The sequence below is a fragment of the Melanotaenia boesemani genome, chromosome 24 (genome assembly GCF_017639745.1).
Source record: "Melanotaenia boesemani isolate fMelBoe1 chromosome 24, fMelBoe1.pri, whole genome shotgun sequence".
Taxonomy (NCBI): Eukaryota; Metazoa; Chordata; class Actinopteri; order Atheriniformes; family Melanotaeniidae; genus Melanotaenia; species Melanotaenia boesemani.
In genome coordinates, this window is record NC_055705.1 from 24,010,739 (window position 1) to 24,022,503 (window position 11,765).

Genomic DNA, 11,765 nt, shown 5'->3' on the forward strand with positions numbered 1-11,765 from the left:
TTGATGGATGGATGGAATGATGGATGGTGAATAAATGGATGGTTGATGGATGGATGGATGGATGGATGGATGATTAATGGATGGATGGATGGATGGATGGATGGATGGATGCATGGATGGATGGAATGATGGATGTGAATGGATGGACGGTTGATGGATGGATGGAATGATGGATGGTGAATAAATGGATGGTTGATGGATGGATGATGGATGGATGGATGGATGGATGGAATGATGGATGGTTGATGGATGGATGGAATGATGGATGGATGGAATGATGGATGTGAATGGATGGATGGAATGATGGATGGTGAATGGATGGATGGTTGATGGATGGATGTATGGAATGATGGATGGATGGATGGATGGATGGATGGAGGGATGATTAATGGATGGATGGATGGATGCATGGATGGTTGATGGATGGATGGAATGATGGATGGTGAATGGATGGATGGTTGATGGATGGATGGATGGATGGATGGATGGATGGATGGATGGATGGAGGGATGGATGGATGGATGGATGGATGGATGGTTGATTTAGGGATGGATGGACTTATCCATCCATCTCATTTCTAGAAACATGAGTCCTGATCCTCCTGAAACTCCTTCTTGTTTTCAGTTGTTTTTAAATTTAAAATCATTTATCTAACGATGAAACGGGAAAAATCCAGGTTTTAGTCCAGGTTCCACATCCAGGAACATCTTTTCTCCAGTGGGTTCGACCAGTAAAACAGCAGCATAATAACCTAGAAATATTGGTTTAGTACAAGTGCATTTTCCAGATGTTTACAGCTAGTAATCTATCCTTTCAGATTTCTGGAGGAAAACAAGTGAAGTTTCAACTATATTTTGATATTTATTTAATATTTAATATTTATTTTTATGATTTCTGGTTTATACTTTAAAACATGAGTCTATGAAACCCCATTTGAACTTCTGATTAGAGACTCAGAGAAAGATCCCAGCAGACCCGTGTTGGTGTTGCCCATGACCAGCGGCGCCGTCGGGTGTCTGATCTTCAGCTGGACCAGCTCCTCCAGCGAGGCCGGGGACACCCAGGTCGACCTCTCCCCACAGAAGGTGAGCGTCTGCTGGTTCGCCGTCTCTGCCATCAGCTGCAGAACATTTCCAACAAACGTTACCACACTGATGGGAGGAGGCCACAAGAACAAGCTAAAGATGATGACCTACGATCAGTTCTGGAGGGAAGATCAGATCCTGGGTCGGGTCCAGAGGAAGAAACTCTTCCTGGTCAAACAGCCGCGGTTTTTCCTGCAGATGATGTAGGAGGAAGGGAATGAAAACCGGATTTATAAATGAAGAAGAAGAAGAAAACCAAAAGAAGCGCTGAAGAAATGAAGAGGAGGAGATGCATGTTTGACTACAATTTTGAATCTCGGGTGAAGAACAACCAGGTGAAGGAGGAAGACTTACGTGTTTGGTTTCAGTGGTTTTCTCGTCTCCGTTGGACTGGCAGCAGCTGCTTTCCTGATGGAATGAGGATCAGGCACAAGCACATTCAACAGTGTTTCTATGCAGTCCACGTTATTTCTCCTCCAAAGAGGAAAGTTGTACCTGACAGAAGCTCCTGCAGCCGTCAACGATGGGTCGATATCCGGTGCAGCGACACAGATTACCTGAAAAACAACAGGACACATGCAGGACACTGCTGGAAACCTCAAACTAACATACTTCCCTCACCCACCCTCCCATCAATCTCCAGCTCGGGTCCTCTACCAGAGTCCTGGGATCTGAGGGTCCTTCAGTATCTAGCTGTTCCTAGGACTGATCTCTCTGGATGGAGATGTCTGATGGTTTCTCCAGGTCTCTGGGTGGAGCCTCCTCTCCGGGGTGGGGGACACGGCCCCCAGTGCTCCGATGACTATTGGTACTACTGTTGCCTTCACATTCCAGGCTTTCTCCAGAGTCTTCCTTGTGTGTCTTTGGTATTTCTCCAGGTTCCTTTTCCCTGATCTTTCCATGGTTGGGGATGGCTACATCCATCACTAACGGCTTTCCTTTGCTGTTTATCCATGATCACAATATATGGTTGTTTGGCCTCCACCATGTAGTCTGGGGTCCTGCCCGGTGTGGTAGATCCGGGTCCTGCCTGATGTGGTAGATCAGGGGTCCTGCCCGGTGTGGTAATCCGGGGTCCTGCCCGGTGTGGTAGATCCGGGGTCCTGCCTGATGTGGGAGATCCGGGGTCCTGCCCGATGTGGTAGATCCAGGGTCCTGCCTGATGTGGATAGCGGCCCTGATGCTCACTAGTCCTACGCCTCCCTCCTTGGTGCTTAGTGTACAGCCTCTGGAATCTGGATCAGGGGTGAAAACCTCCATGCATGGTGAACAGCTTCCATTTTTTAACATCTGTGGTCTGAACTTCCTCCTTTGGCCATCTTATTATCCAGCATGTATCTGGTCACTGGCAGGGCATCGCTGTTTAGTTACCCAGATCTTGTTCTTGCCATTGAGCCGACTTCCAAGACTTGCCTTACTCGTTGCAGATTGTGGCTGTGGCAGCTTTCATTGTGGCTTGTTCATGGTTGCCATTTGGCCTGTGGTATGCAAAGGTACTTGTAGCTCTCCTCCAACCTCTGTTATTCTGCCCTCTCGGAGTGCAGTGCCCTCTGTATGGCCTACCTTCCCTCTCTTTGTTACCATCCGGCCACATTTCTCCAGTCTGAATGACACTGCGATGTCCCTGCTGTAGATCCTGGTGGTGTGGATCAGTGAGTCATGTCTCGCTCATTCTTAGCGAACAGCTGGATGTCATCCATGTAGAGGAGGTGACTGATGGTGGCCCCATTCCTGAGTCTGTAGCCATAGTCAGTCTTGTTGATTAATTGGTTGAAGGGGTTCAGGCCTATGCAGAACAGCAACAGGGACAGAGCATCTCCTTGGTATGTACCACATTTGATGGGAGACAGTTGGCTTGAAGCTGGTCTCCAGGGTGGTCTGCCACAGCCTCATTGAGTTTGCAGTGAAGGCTCTTAGAATGTGTTGATCTAGTACTGCTTCGGCATTCTAAGATCCATGTATGAGGTATTGAGTAAGACGCTTTCTGGTAATCAATCCAGGCAGTGCAGAGGTTGGTCTGTCTGGTTTTGCAGTCTAGAGTGACTAACCCGGGACCTTTAACCAAAGCCTTCCTGTGTCTCTGTCATTAATTGATCCATGTGCCCACTTATCTTACCCGACATGAGCTTCCATGTTGTGGAGCAACAGGTTATCGACCGATAGCCGAAATGGGACTGTTCCCTTCAGGGGAACTTTCAGTATCAGGACTGTCCGTCCCTTGGTCAGCCATTCAGGGTGGATCCGTCCCTTGATCAGCCATTCAGGGTGGATCCGTCCCTTGATCAGCCATTCCGGGTGGGTCCCATCCCTTGGTCAGCCATTCAGGGTGGATCCGTCCCTTGATCAGCCATTCCGGGTGGGTCCCATCCCTTGGTCAGCCATTCAGGGTGGGCTGGGTCCCATCCCTCAGCAGCTGGTTCATTTGTGTCGCTAGGCACTCATGGAGTGAAGTTAGCATCTTTAACCAGTAGGTGTGGATCATGTCTGGTCCAGGTGCTGACCAGTTCTTCATACCTGACAGTCTTTGCTGGATATCTGCCACTGTGATGGTAACTAGACCTTGTTCAGGGAGGGAGCTGTGGTCCACCCTTAGTTCTTTTAACCACTGTGCTTCACTGTTATGTGATGCCTTCTTCTCCCATATGTTTTTCCAGTATTGTTCAGTCTCTAGCCTTGGTGGGTTAGCGTGTGGTATTACATCATGCTGTATATCAATCAATCAATCAATCAATCTTTATTTATAGAGCACTTTTCATACATGAATGCAGCACAAAGTGCTTTCCATGGTTAAAACAATCCCCCACCCCCCCACCCCACCCCAACCACCACACACAACCCCCTCCCTCCCCGCTTGTGTACAAGCAAGCATACACATACACATACACACACACATACTTGCACATATTAAAAAACTAATGTGAGGTTGAGCACAGATGAGCCTGGTAAGGAAACACTATCACAGGGAGCCGTCTGCACCGGGAGCCGCTCACAGGCCACGACCGTCAGGACACTGACCCAGGGCACACGGCCAATTGAGAGGCAGAGGAGCCACCCAACCAGCGTGAAGAACCTGCTGGACAGAGCCATAGCAGCCGCAGCCGATGAAAGCCCCCGGTGCAGAGAGCCCCCTCCGAGGAAACACTGGGGAAATAACCTAAAAATAATATAAATAGAATAAAAGCATAAAATAAATAAAAATGGGTTAACATAGAAAAATAAATAGGCTAGGGGAATAAATATCAGCTCAATGGTTTCAGTGATGGTCGCAGTAGGGATGTCAGTGTAGAATGTGGGTATTAAAGTATCGATATATTCCACATTCGCTCCATTCACATCAGCTAGAAGACTTTCTGGTGGTTCTTGATTCATTCTTGTTAGTCGGAGTCAGTTGCGCTCTCATTGATCTCATTCATCATCACTGGGGCTTGGTACCCAATCTCTAATGTTAATGTTAATGTTAATATTAATGCTAATGTGATGCTGATGTTAACTCTCCTCAAATGTCCTACCTGGCTCCCCCTTGCCGTAGCATTAGCTTGTTAAATGTCCTCAGTCTCTAACTGTAATAGCCGTTGCCATGTTTGCCAGAATGTGGGTATCAAAGTATATGTCCCACATTCCTGTAGCCCTGCTCACTAGCGTTACTAGAGTAGTAGCATTCCAACACTGCCTTGTTCGCATCTCGTGTCCAGTGGTGTCTGTTTTGTGTTCCAGGAGCACATTTCTTGATATAGTACCCCTGGTTCCTCAGTACCTGACACAGACCTTGTTTGACCGACTCTCTGTTCGATTGATAAACAGTAGTGTTAAGGGATATATTTAAATGTATTACATGTAGTTCCATATGTTTACAAATAATATTTCCTTTAAATATATTTATGTAAATAAAGAGGGGTGATTAAAAAAAGATATATCAATTATTCTCTTATTTAAAAAATGAATTACTGCCTAATAAAATGTCAAATGTTAGGATCATTTTAAAAAGCTTTTTTTTCTTTTTTTCTATCAAACATTGTGATGTTATCACCATCTGCCCACAGCAAAATGCTTGAGCAACATAAGAGAATTTATTTACTCCTTCAAATAATTGCTAAGAGGCTGAATTTTATTTCTGTCATTTCTCTGATGGCCATGACGAGCCTGACGGAGGAAAACTCAACAATCCAGACAGAATAAAGTCGGACAAACCAGCCAGGGCCTGTGTGATGTCCTCCATGGTCGGCCAGGGTTTGTTCCTCAGCAGAGCATACATGGACATCACCATCCCCGGGGTGCAGAAACCACACTGGGAACCATGAGCCTTCGCTATTCGCTCCTAAAAACACAACCACATCTGATCAGTTTTAAAAGCAGGTTTGGAGTCAGAGTTTTAACTTCTGATTTAATCTGCTGCAACAGATCCTTTCTCGTGTGGTAGGATGTCAATACATCACTAGTGAAAAAACTCTAAGAGTCAGTTAAAAACGTCAAATTCTTCCTCATAGGACTTAACTTTCTGCTTCCTGTCTGAAATGACACAAAAAATATAAGTAAAGCAAAGAATACTTAAAGTGGAATCCAGAAGATAGCTGCCCAATTCATCCAGGGATGAGTAAAGTAATCCTAGGACTGAGTAATTCTAGGAATGAGTAATCCTAGGAATGAGTGAAATAATCCTAGGAATGAGTAATTCTAGGAATGAATAAAGTAATCCTAGGAATGAAAAATCCTAGGAATGAATAAAGTAGTCCTAGGAATGAGTAATTCTAGGAATGAATAAAGTAATCCTAGGAATGAGTAATTCTAGGAATGAATAAAGTAATCCTAGGAATGAAAAATCCTAGGAATGAATAAAGTAGTCCTAGGAATGAGTAATTCTAGGAATGAATAAAGTAATCCTAGGAATGAGTAATCCTAGGAATGAATAGAGTAATCCTAGGAATGAGTAATCCTAGGAATGAATAAAAGTAATCCTATGAATGAGGTAAAAGTAATCCTAGGAACCAGTAAAGTAATCCTATGAATGAATAAAGTAATCCTCACGAAGAGTAAAGAAATCCTAGGAAAGAGTAAAGTAATCATTCTAGGAATGAGTAAAGTAATCCTAGGAATGAGTAAAGTAATCCGAGGAACGAGTAAAGTAATCCTAGCAATGAGTCAAGTAATCCAGGAAAGAGTAATAGTAATCCTAGAAATGAGAAATCCTAGGAATGATAAAGTAATCCTAGGAATGAGTAATCCTAGGAATTGAATAAAGTAATCCTAGGAATGAATAAAGTAAATCCTAGGAATGAGTAATCCTAGGAATGAATAAAGAAATCTTAGGAATGAGTAATCCTCTGAATGAATAAAGAAATCCTAGGATATGAATAAAGTAATCCTAGGAATGAGTAATTCTAGGAATGAATGAAGTACTCATAGGAATGAGTAATCCTAGGAATGAATAAAGTAATGCTAGGAACGAGTAAAGTAATCCTAGGAATGAATAAAGTAATCCTAGGAATGAGTGAAGTAATCCTAGGAATGAATAAAATAATCTTAGGAATGAATAAAGTAATCCTAAGAATGAATAAAGTAATCTAGGAACGAGTAAAGTAATCCTAGGAAAGAGTAAAGAAATCCTAGGAATGTATAAAGTATCCTAGGAATGAATAAAGTAATCCTTACGAACAAGTAAGAAATCCTGGAACGAGTTAAAGTAATCTCTAGAATGAGTAGAGTAATCCTAGGAATAAGTAATCCTAGACTATGAGTGATTCTAGGAATGTAATGAAGTTAATCATAGGAAGAGTAATCCTAGGAATGAATAAAGAAATCCTAGGAACGAGTAAAGTAATCCTAGGAATGAGTAAAGTAATCCTAGGAATGAATAAAGGAATCCTAGGAACGGACTAAAGTAATCCTAGGAAAGAGTAAAGAAATCCTAGGAATGAATAAAGTAATCTAGGAATGAATAAAGTAATCCTAGGAACGAGTAAAGAAATCCTAGGAAAGAGTAAAGTAATCCTAGGAACGAGTAAAGTAATCCTAGGAATGAGTAGAGTAATCCTAGGAATAAGTAATCCTAGAATGAGTAAAGTAATCCTAGGAACAAGTAATCCTAGGAAGGAGTAAAGAAATCCTAGGAATGAGTAAAGTAATCCTAGGAATGAATGAAGTAATCATTGGAATGAGTAAAGAAATCCTAGGAATGTGTAAAGAAATCCTAGGAATGAATAAAGTAATCCTAGGAACGAGTAAAGTAATCCTAGGAATGAGTAAAGAAATCCTAGGAATGAATAAAGTATTCCTAGGAATGAATAAAGTAATCCTAGGAACGAGTAAAGAAATCCTAGGAATGAATAAAGTAATCCTAGGAACGAGTAAAGTAATCCTAGGAATGAGTAAAGAAATCCTAGGAATGAGTAAAGTAATACTAGGAATGACTAAAGTAATCCTAGTAACGAGTAAAGTAACCCTAGGAATGAGTACAGTAATCCCAGGAACGAGTAAGTATTTCTAGGAATGAGTAAAAGTAATCCTTGGAATGATGTAAAGAAATCCTAGGTATACGAGTGGATAGTAATCCCTAGGAATGAGTAAGTAATACTAGGAATGACTAAAGTAATCCTAGGACACGAGTAAAGTAACACCTAGGAATGAGTAAAGTAATCCCCAGGAACGAGTAAAGAAATCCTTAGGATATGCAATAAAGTAATCCTAGGAATGAGTAAAGTAATCCTAGGAATGAGTAATCCTAGGAATGAGTAATCCTAGGAATTAATGAAGTAATCCTAGGAATGAGTAATCCTAGGAATGAACTAAAGAAATCACTAGGAATGAGTAATCCTAGAATGAATAAAGTAATCCTAGGGAATGAATGATCCATATGAATAATAAAGTAATCTAGGAATGAGTAATCTCTAGGAATGAATAAAGGAAATCCTAGGAATGAGTAAAGTAATCCCTAGGAATGAATAAAGTAATCCTAGGAATGAATAACGTAATCCTAGGAATGAGTAAAGAAATCCTAGGATATGAATAAAGTAATCCTAGGAAGGAGGTGAAGTAATCCCAGGAATGAATAAGTAATCCTAGGAATCAGTAAAGTAATCCTAGGATCTGAATAAAGTAATCCTAGGAACGAGTAAAGTAATCCTAGGAATGAGTAAAGAAATCCTAGGAATAAGTAAACCCTAGGAATGAGTAAAGTAATACTAGGAATGACTACAGTAACCCTAGGAATGAGTAAAGAAATCCTAGGAATGAATAAAGTAATCCTAGGAAGGAGTGAAGTAATCCCAGGAATGAATAAAGTAATCCTAGGAATCAGAAAGTAATCCTAGGACTGAATAAGTAATCCTAGGAACGAGTTAAAGTAATCCTAGGAATGAGTAAAGAAATCCTAGGAATAAGTAATCCTAGGAATGAGTAAAGTAATACTAGGAATGACTAAAGTAATCCTAGGAATGAGTAAAGTAATCCTAGGAACGAGTAAAGTAGTCCTAGGAACGAGTAAAGAAATCCTAGGAATAAGTAATCCTAGGAATGAATAAAATAATCCTAGGAATGAGTAAAGAAATCCTAGGAATGAATAAAGTAAGTCTAGGAACGAGTAAAGTAATCCTAGGAACGAGTAAAGAAATCCTAGGAATGAGTAAAGTAATTCTAGGAATGAATAAAGTAATCCTAGGAATGAATAAAGTAATCCTAGGAATGAGTAAAGAAATCCTAGGAATGAATAAAGTAATCCTAGGAAAGAGTAAAGTAATCCTAGGAATGAGTAAAGAAATCCTAGGAATGAATAAAGTATTCCTAGGAATGAATAAAGTAAGTCTAGGAACGAGTAAAGAAATCCTAGGAATGAATAAAGTAATCCTAGGAACGAGTAAAGTAATCCTAGGAATGAGTAAAGAAATCCTAGGAATAAGTAACCCTAGGAATGAGTAAAGTAATACTAGGAATGACTACAGTAAGTCTAGGAACGAGTAAAGAAATCCTAGGAATGAATAAAGTAATCCTAGGAACGAGTAAAGTAATCCTAGGAATGAGTAAAGAAATCCTAGGAATAAGTAATCCTAGGAATGAGTAAAGTAATACTAGGAATGACTAAAGTAATCCTAGGAACGAGTAAAGTAGTCCTAGGAACGAGTAAAGAAATCCTAGGAATAAGTAATCCTAGGAATGAGTAATCCTAGGAACGAGTAAAGAAATCCTAGGAATGGGTAAAGTAATCCCAGGAATGAGTAAAGTAATACTACGAATGACTAAAGTAATCCTAGGAACGAGTAAAGTAATCCTAGGAATGAGTAAAGTAATCCTAGGAACGAGTAAAGAAATCGTAGGAATGAATAAAGTAATGCTTGGAATGAGTAAAGAAATCCTAGGAATGGGTAAAGTAATCCTAGGAATGAGTAAAGTAATACTAGGAATGACTAAAGTAATCCTAGGAACGAGTAAAGTAATCCTAGGAATGAGTAAAGTAATACTACGAATGACTAAAGTAATCCTAGGAACGAGTAAATAGTAATCCTAGGAATGAATAAAGTAATCCTAGGAACGAGTAAAGAAATCCTAGGAATGAATAAAGTAATCCTTGGAATGAGTAAGAAATTCTAGGAATGGGTAAAGTAATCCTAGGAATGAGTAAGTAATACTAGGAATGACTAAAACAATCTAGGAACGAGTAAAGTAATCCTAGGAATAACTAAAGTAATCCTAGGAACGAGTAAGTATTTTTCTAGGATATGAGCAAAGTAATCCTAGGAAGTGCATATAAAGTAATCCTTAGAAATGAGGTAAAGTAATACTAGGAATGACTAAAGTAATCCTAGGAACGAGTAAAGTAATCCTAGGAATGAGTAAAGTAATCCCAGGAATGAGTATAAGTATTTTCTAGGAATGAGTAAAGTAATCCTAGGAATGAATAAAGTAATCCCTAGGAATGAATAAAGAATCCTAGGAATGAGTAAAGATAAATCCTAGGAATGAATAAAGTAATCCTAGGAATGAATGATCATATAGGAATGATAAAGTAATCCTAGGAATGAATGATCCTAGGACTGAATAAAGTAATAATAAATGAGGTATAATTGGAGGACTATCTGGGTGGAGCTGGAGATCAGTATGGGGAATAAGGTGGAGACAGGTGTGGTTTAAAACGCCCTGCTGGCGTTCCCCGTGGACAAAGGTCCTACATGAGAAGAGAAGCTTGGCAGAGCCTCGGATCTGATGAATCATTACCCTTAGTTTTGTAATCATGCATATAAAAAACCACCTCCACCTGTAAACAGTTAACCAATAAGAATTTGGACCAAGAAAAAAGAGCTGATGTCTCCTTCCTGCATTTAGAAGCTTCTGGTCATATTTCTCACCTGCACCGGGTGGATCCTGGGCTTGGAGTTGCCGATGCCCTCACGGTGGTGATGCGGCGCCGTGGAGCTGGCAGAGCGGGCAGGAGGCAGGCATTGGCTGAGTAATGGCTTGCCGGTGCAGTAAAGGAAAACTCTGAGGTCCACACCTCCCACTGGAAATACTCAAGATGAGACACTAGCAGTTATAGAGATCGTCCAACATTATGGCCCAGGGGCCGAAACCAGCCGTCCACAGGATCCAATCTGGCTGGGATTGTCTAAATATTAAAATAAGATTGTAAGAAAAACTGTATTAGTTTAATAAAATGATCTAATATTAATAATACTAATAAAATTACTAATATTATTATTATTATTATTATTGTTATTATTATTACGTAGCTACCAAACATCTGGAAAATAATTATTTTTCCCAACAAAAGTATGAACAACATGTAATTGCACTTGGTATGTAAAAGGTTTTAAAAGTGTGAATAATTACATATCTGGTAGTTTTTACTTGGGACTGAAGATGATTTAAAGACATGAGTAAAAAAAGTGGAGAAAAAAGCTGTAATGCAGCCAGCAGGTTTTCAGGGCCACACGGAGACCCTGCTGGACTGACCTGAGCAGCCTGATTTAAAGGATACACGATGGTCTTTGGTTGTTCGGTCCGGTAGCGTGACACCATCACGGTGCACGCCCCACATCCTCCACCTCCACAGCCAGACTTGGTTCCAGTTAACCTCACTGGAAAAGGAGTCAAGATCAAACGTGCCTCAGACATGATCGGCTAAAATAAAACAACACATGCAGCTTTGTTTGCGAATGTCTGGAGCTGCTGGGAAGGATACGTGTTTCCTGAGGAAGGATAACAACATGGTTTTCAGGATCTGCATGATCCTCCGTCACCTGTTTAAACAGAGGAAAGCCATTTATAATGTTCAGCACATTGGTCGGAAAGAACATTCACACCAGAATACCACCGCTAATGATCAACGGAAATGCATCGTCAGAATAAAACGCTTTCTAAGTTAAATTTTAAACACTAGATGTTGGATCAAAATTATTTAAAAAAAAGCAAATAAAAACGGGGGAAAAAATCTAAAAACAAGACTTTTTTTAACTTGTCTTTTGCCAAGAGGAGCCTTTATATGGGTGTACGGCTCCTACTGATAAGCTGATATTTTTTATTTATTCATTTATTTAAATGATGGATTTTTATGGCATCTTGCTGGACCCTGACCAGAGGTCATCAGGAGTTCCTGATCCGGTCAGACCTGGAAACCTGGGTGGGGGGGCTAGGAGGCTAGGCTAGGAGTTTGGGCGTGGCCCAACCCAGCGCTTCAGAGCTACATGATGTGGGTGA

General features: G+C 40.7%; 1 pseudogene; it reads right to left on the reverse strand.

Moving 5' to 3' along the window:
• Nucleotides 1-11,183, reverse strand: part of LOC121635526 — a 30,580-nt pseudogene extending 19,397 nt beyond the window's left edge.
• Nucleotides 11,184-11,765: the final 582 nt, after the last annotated feature.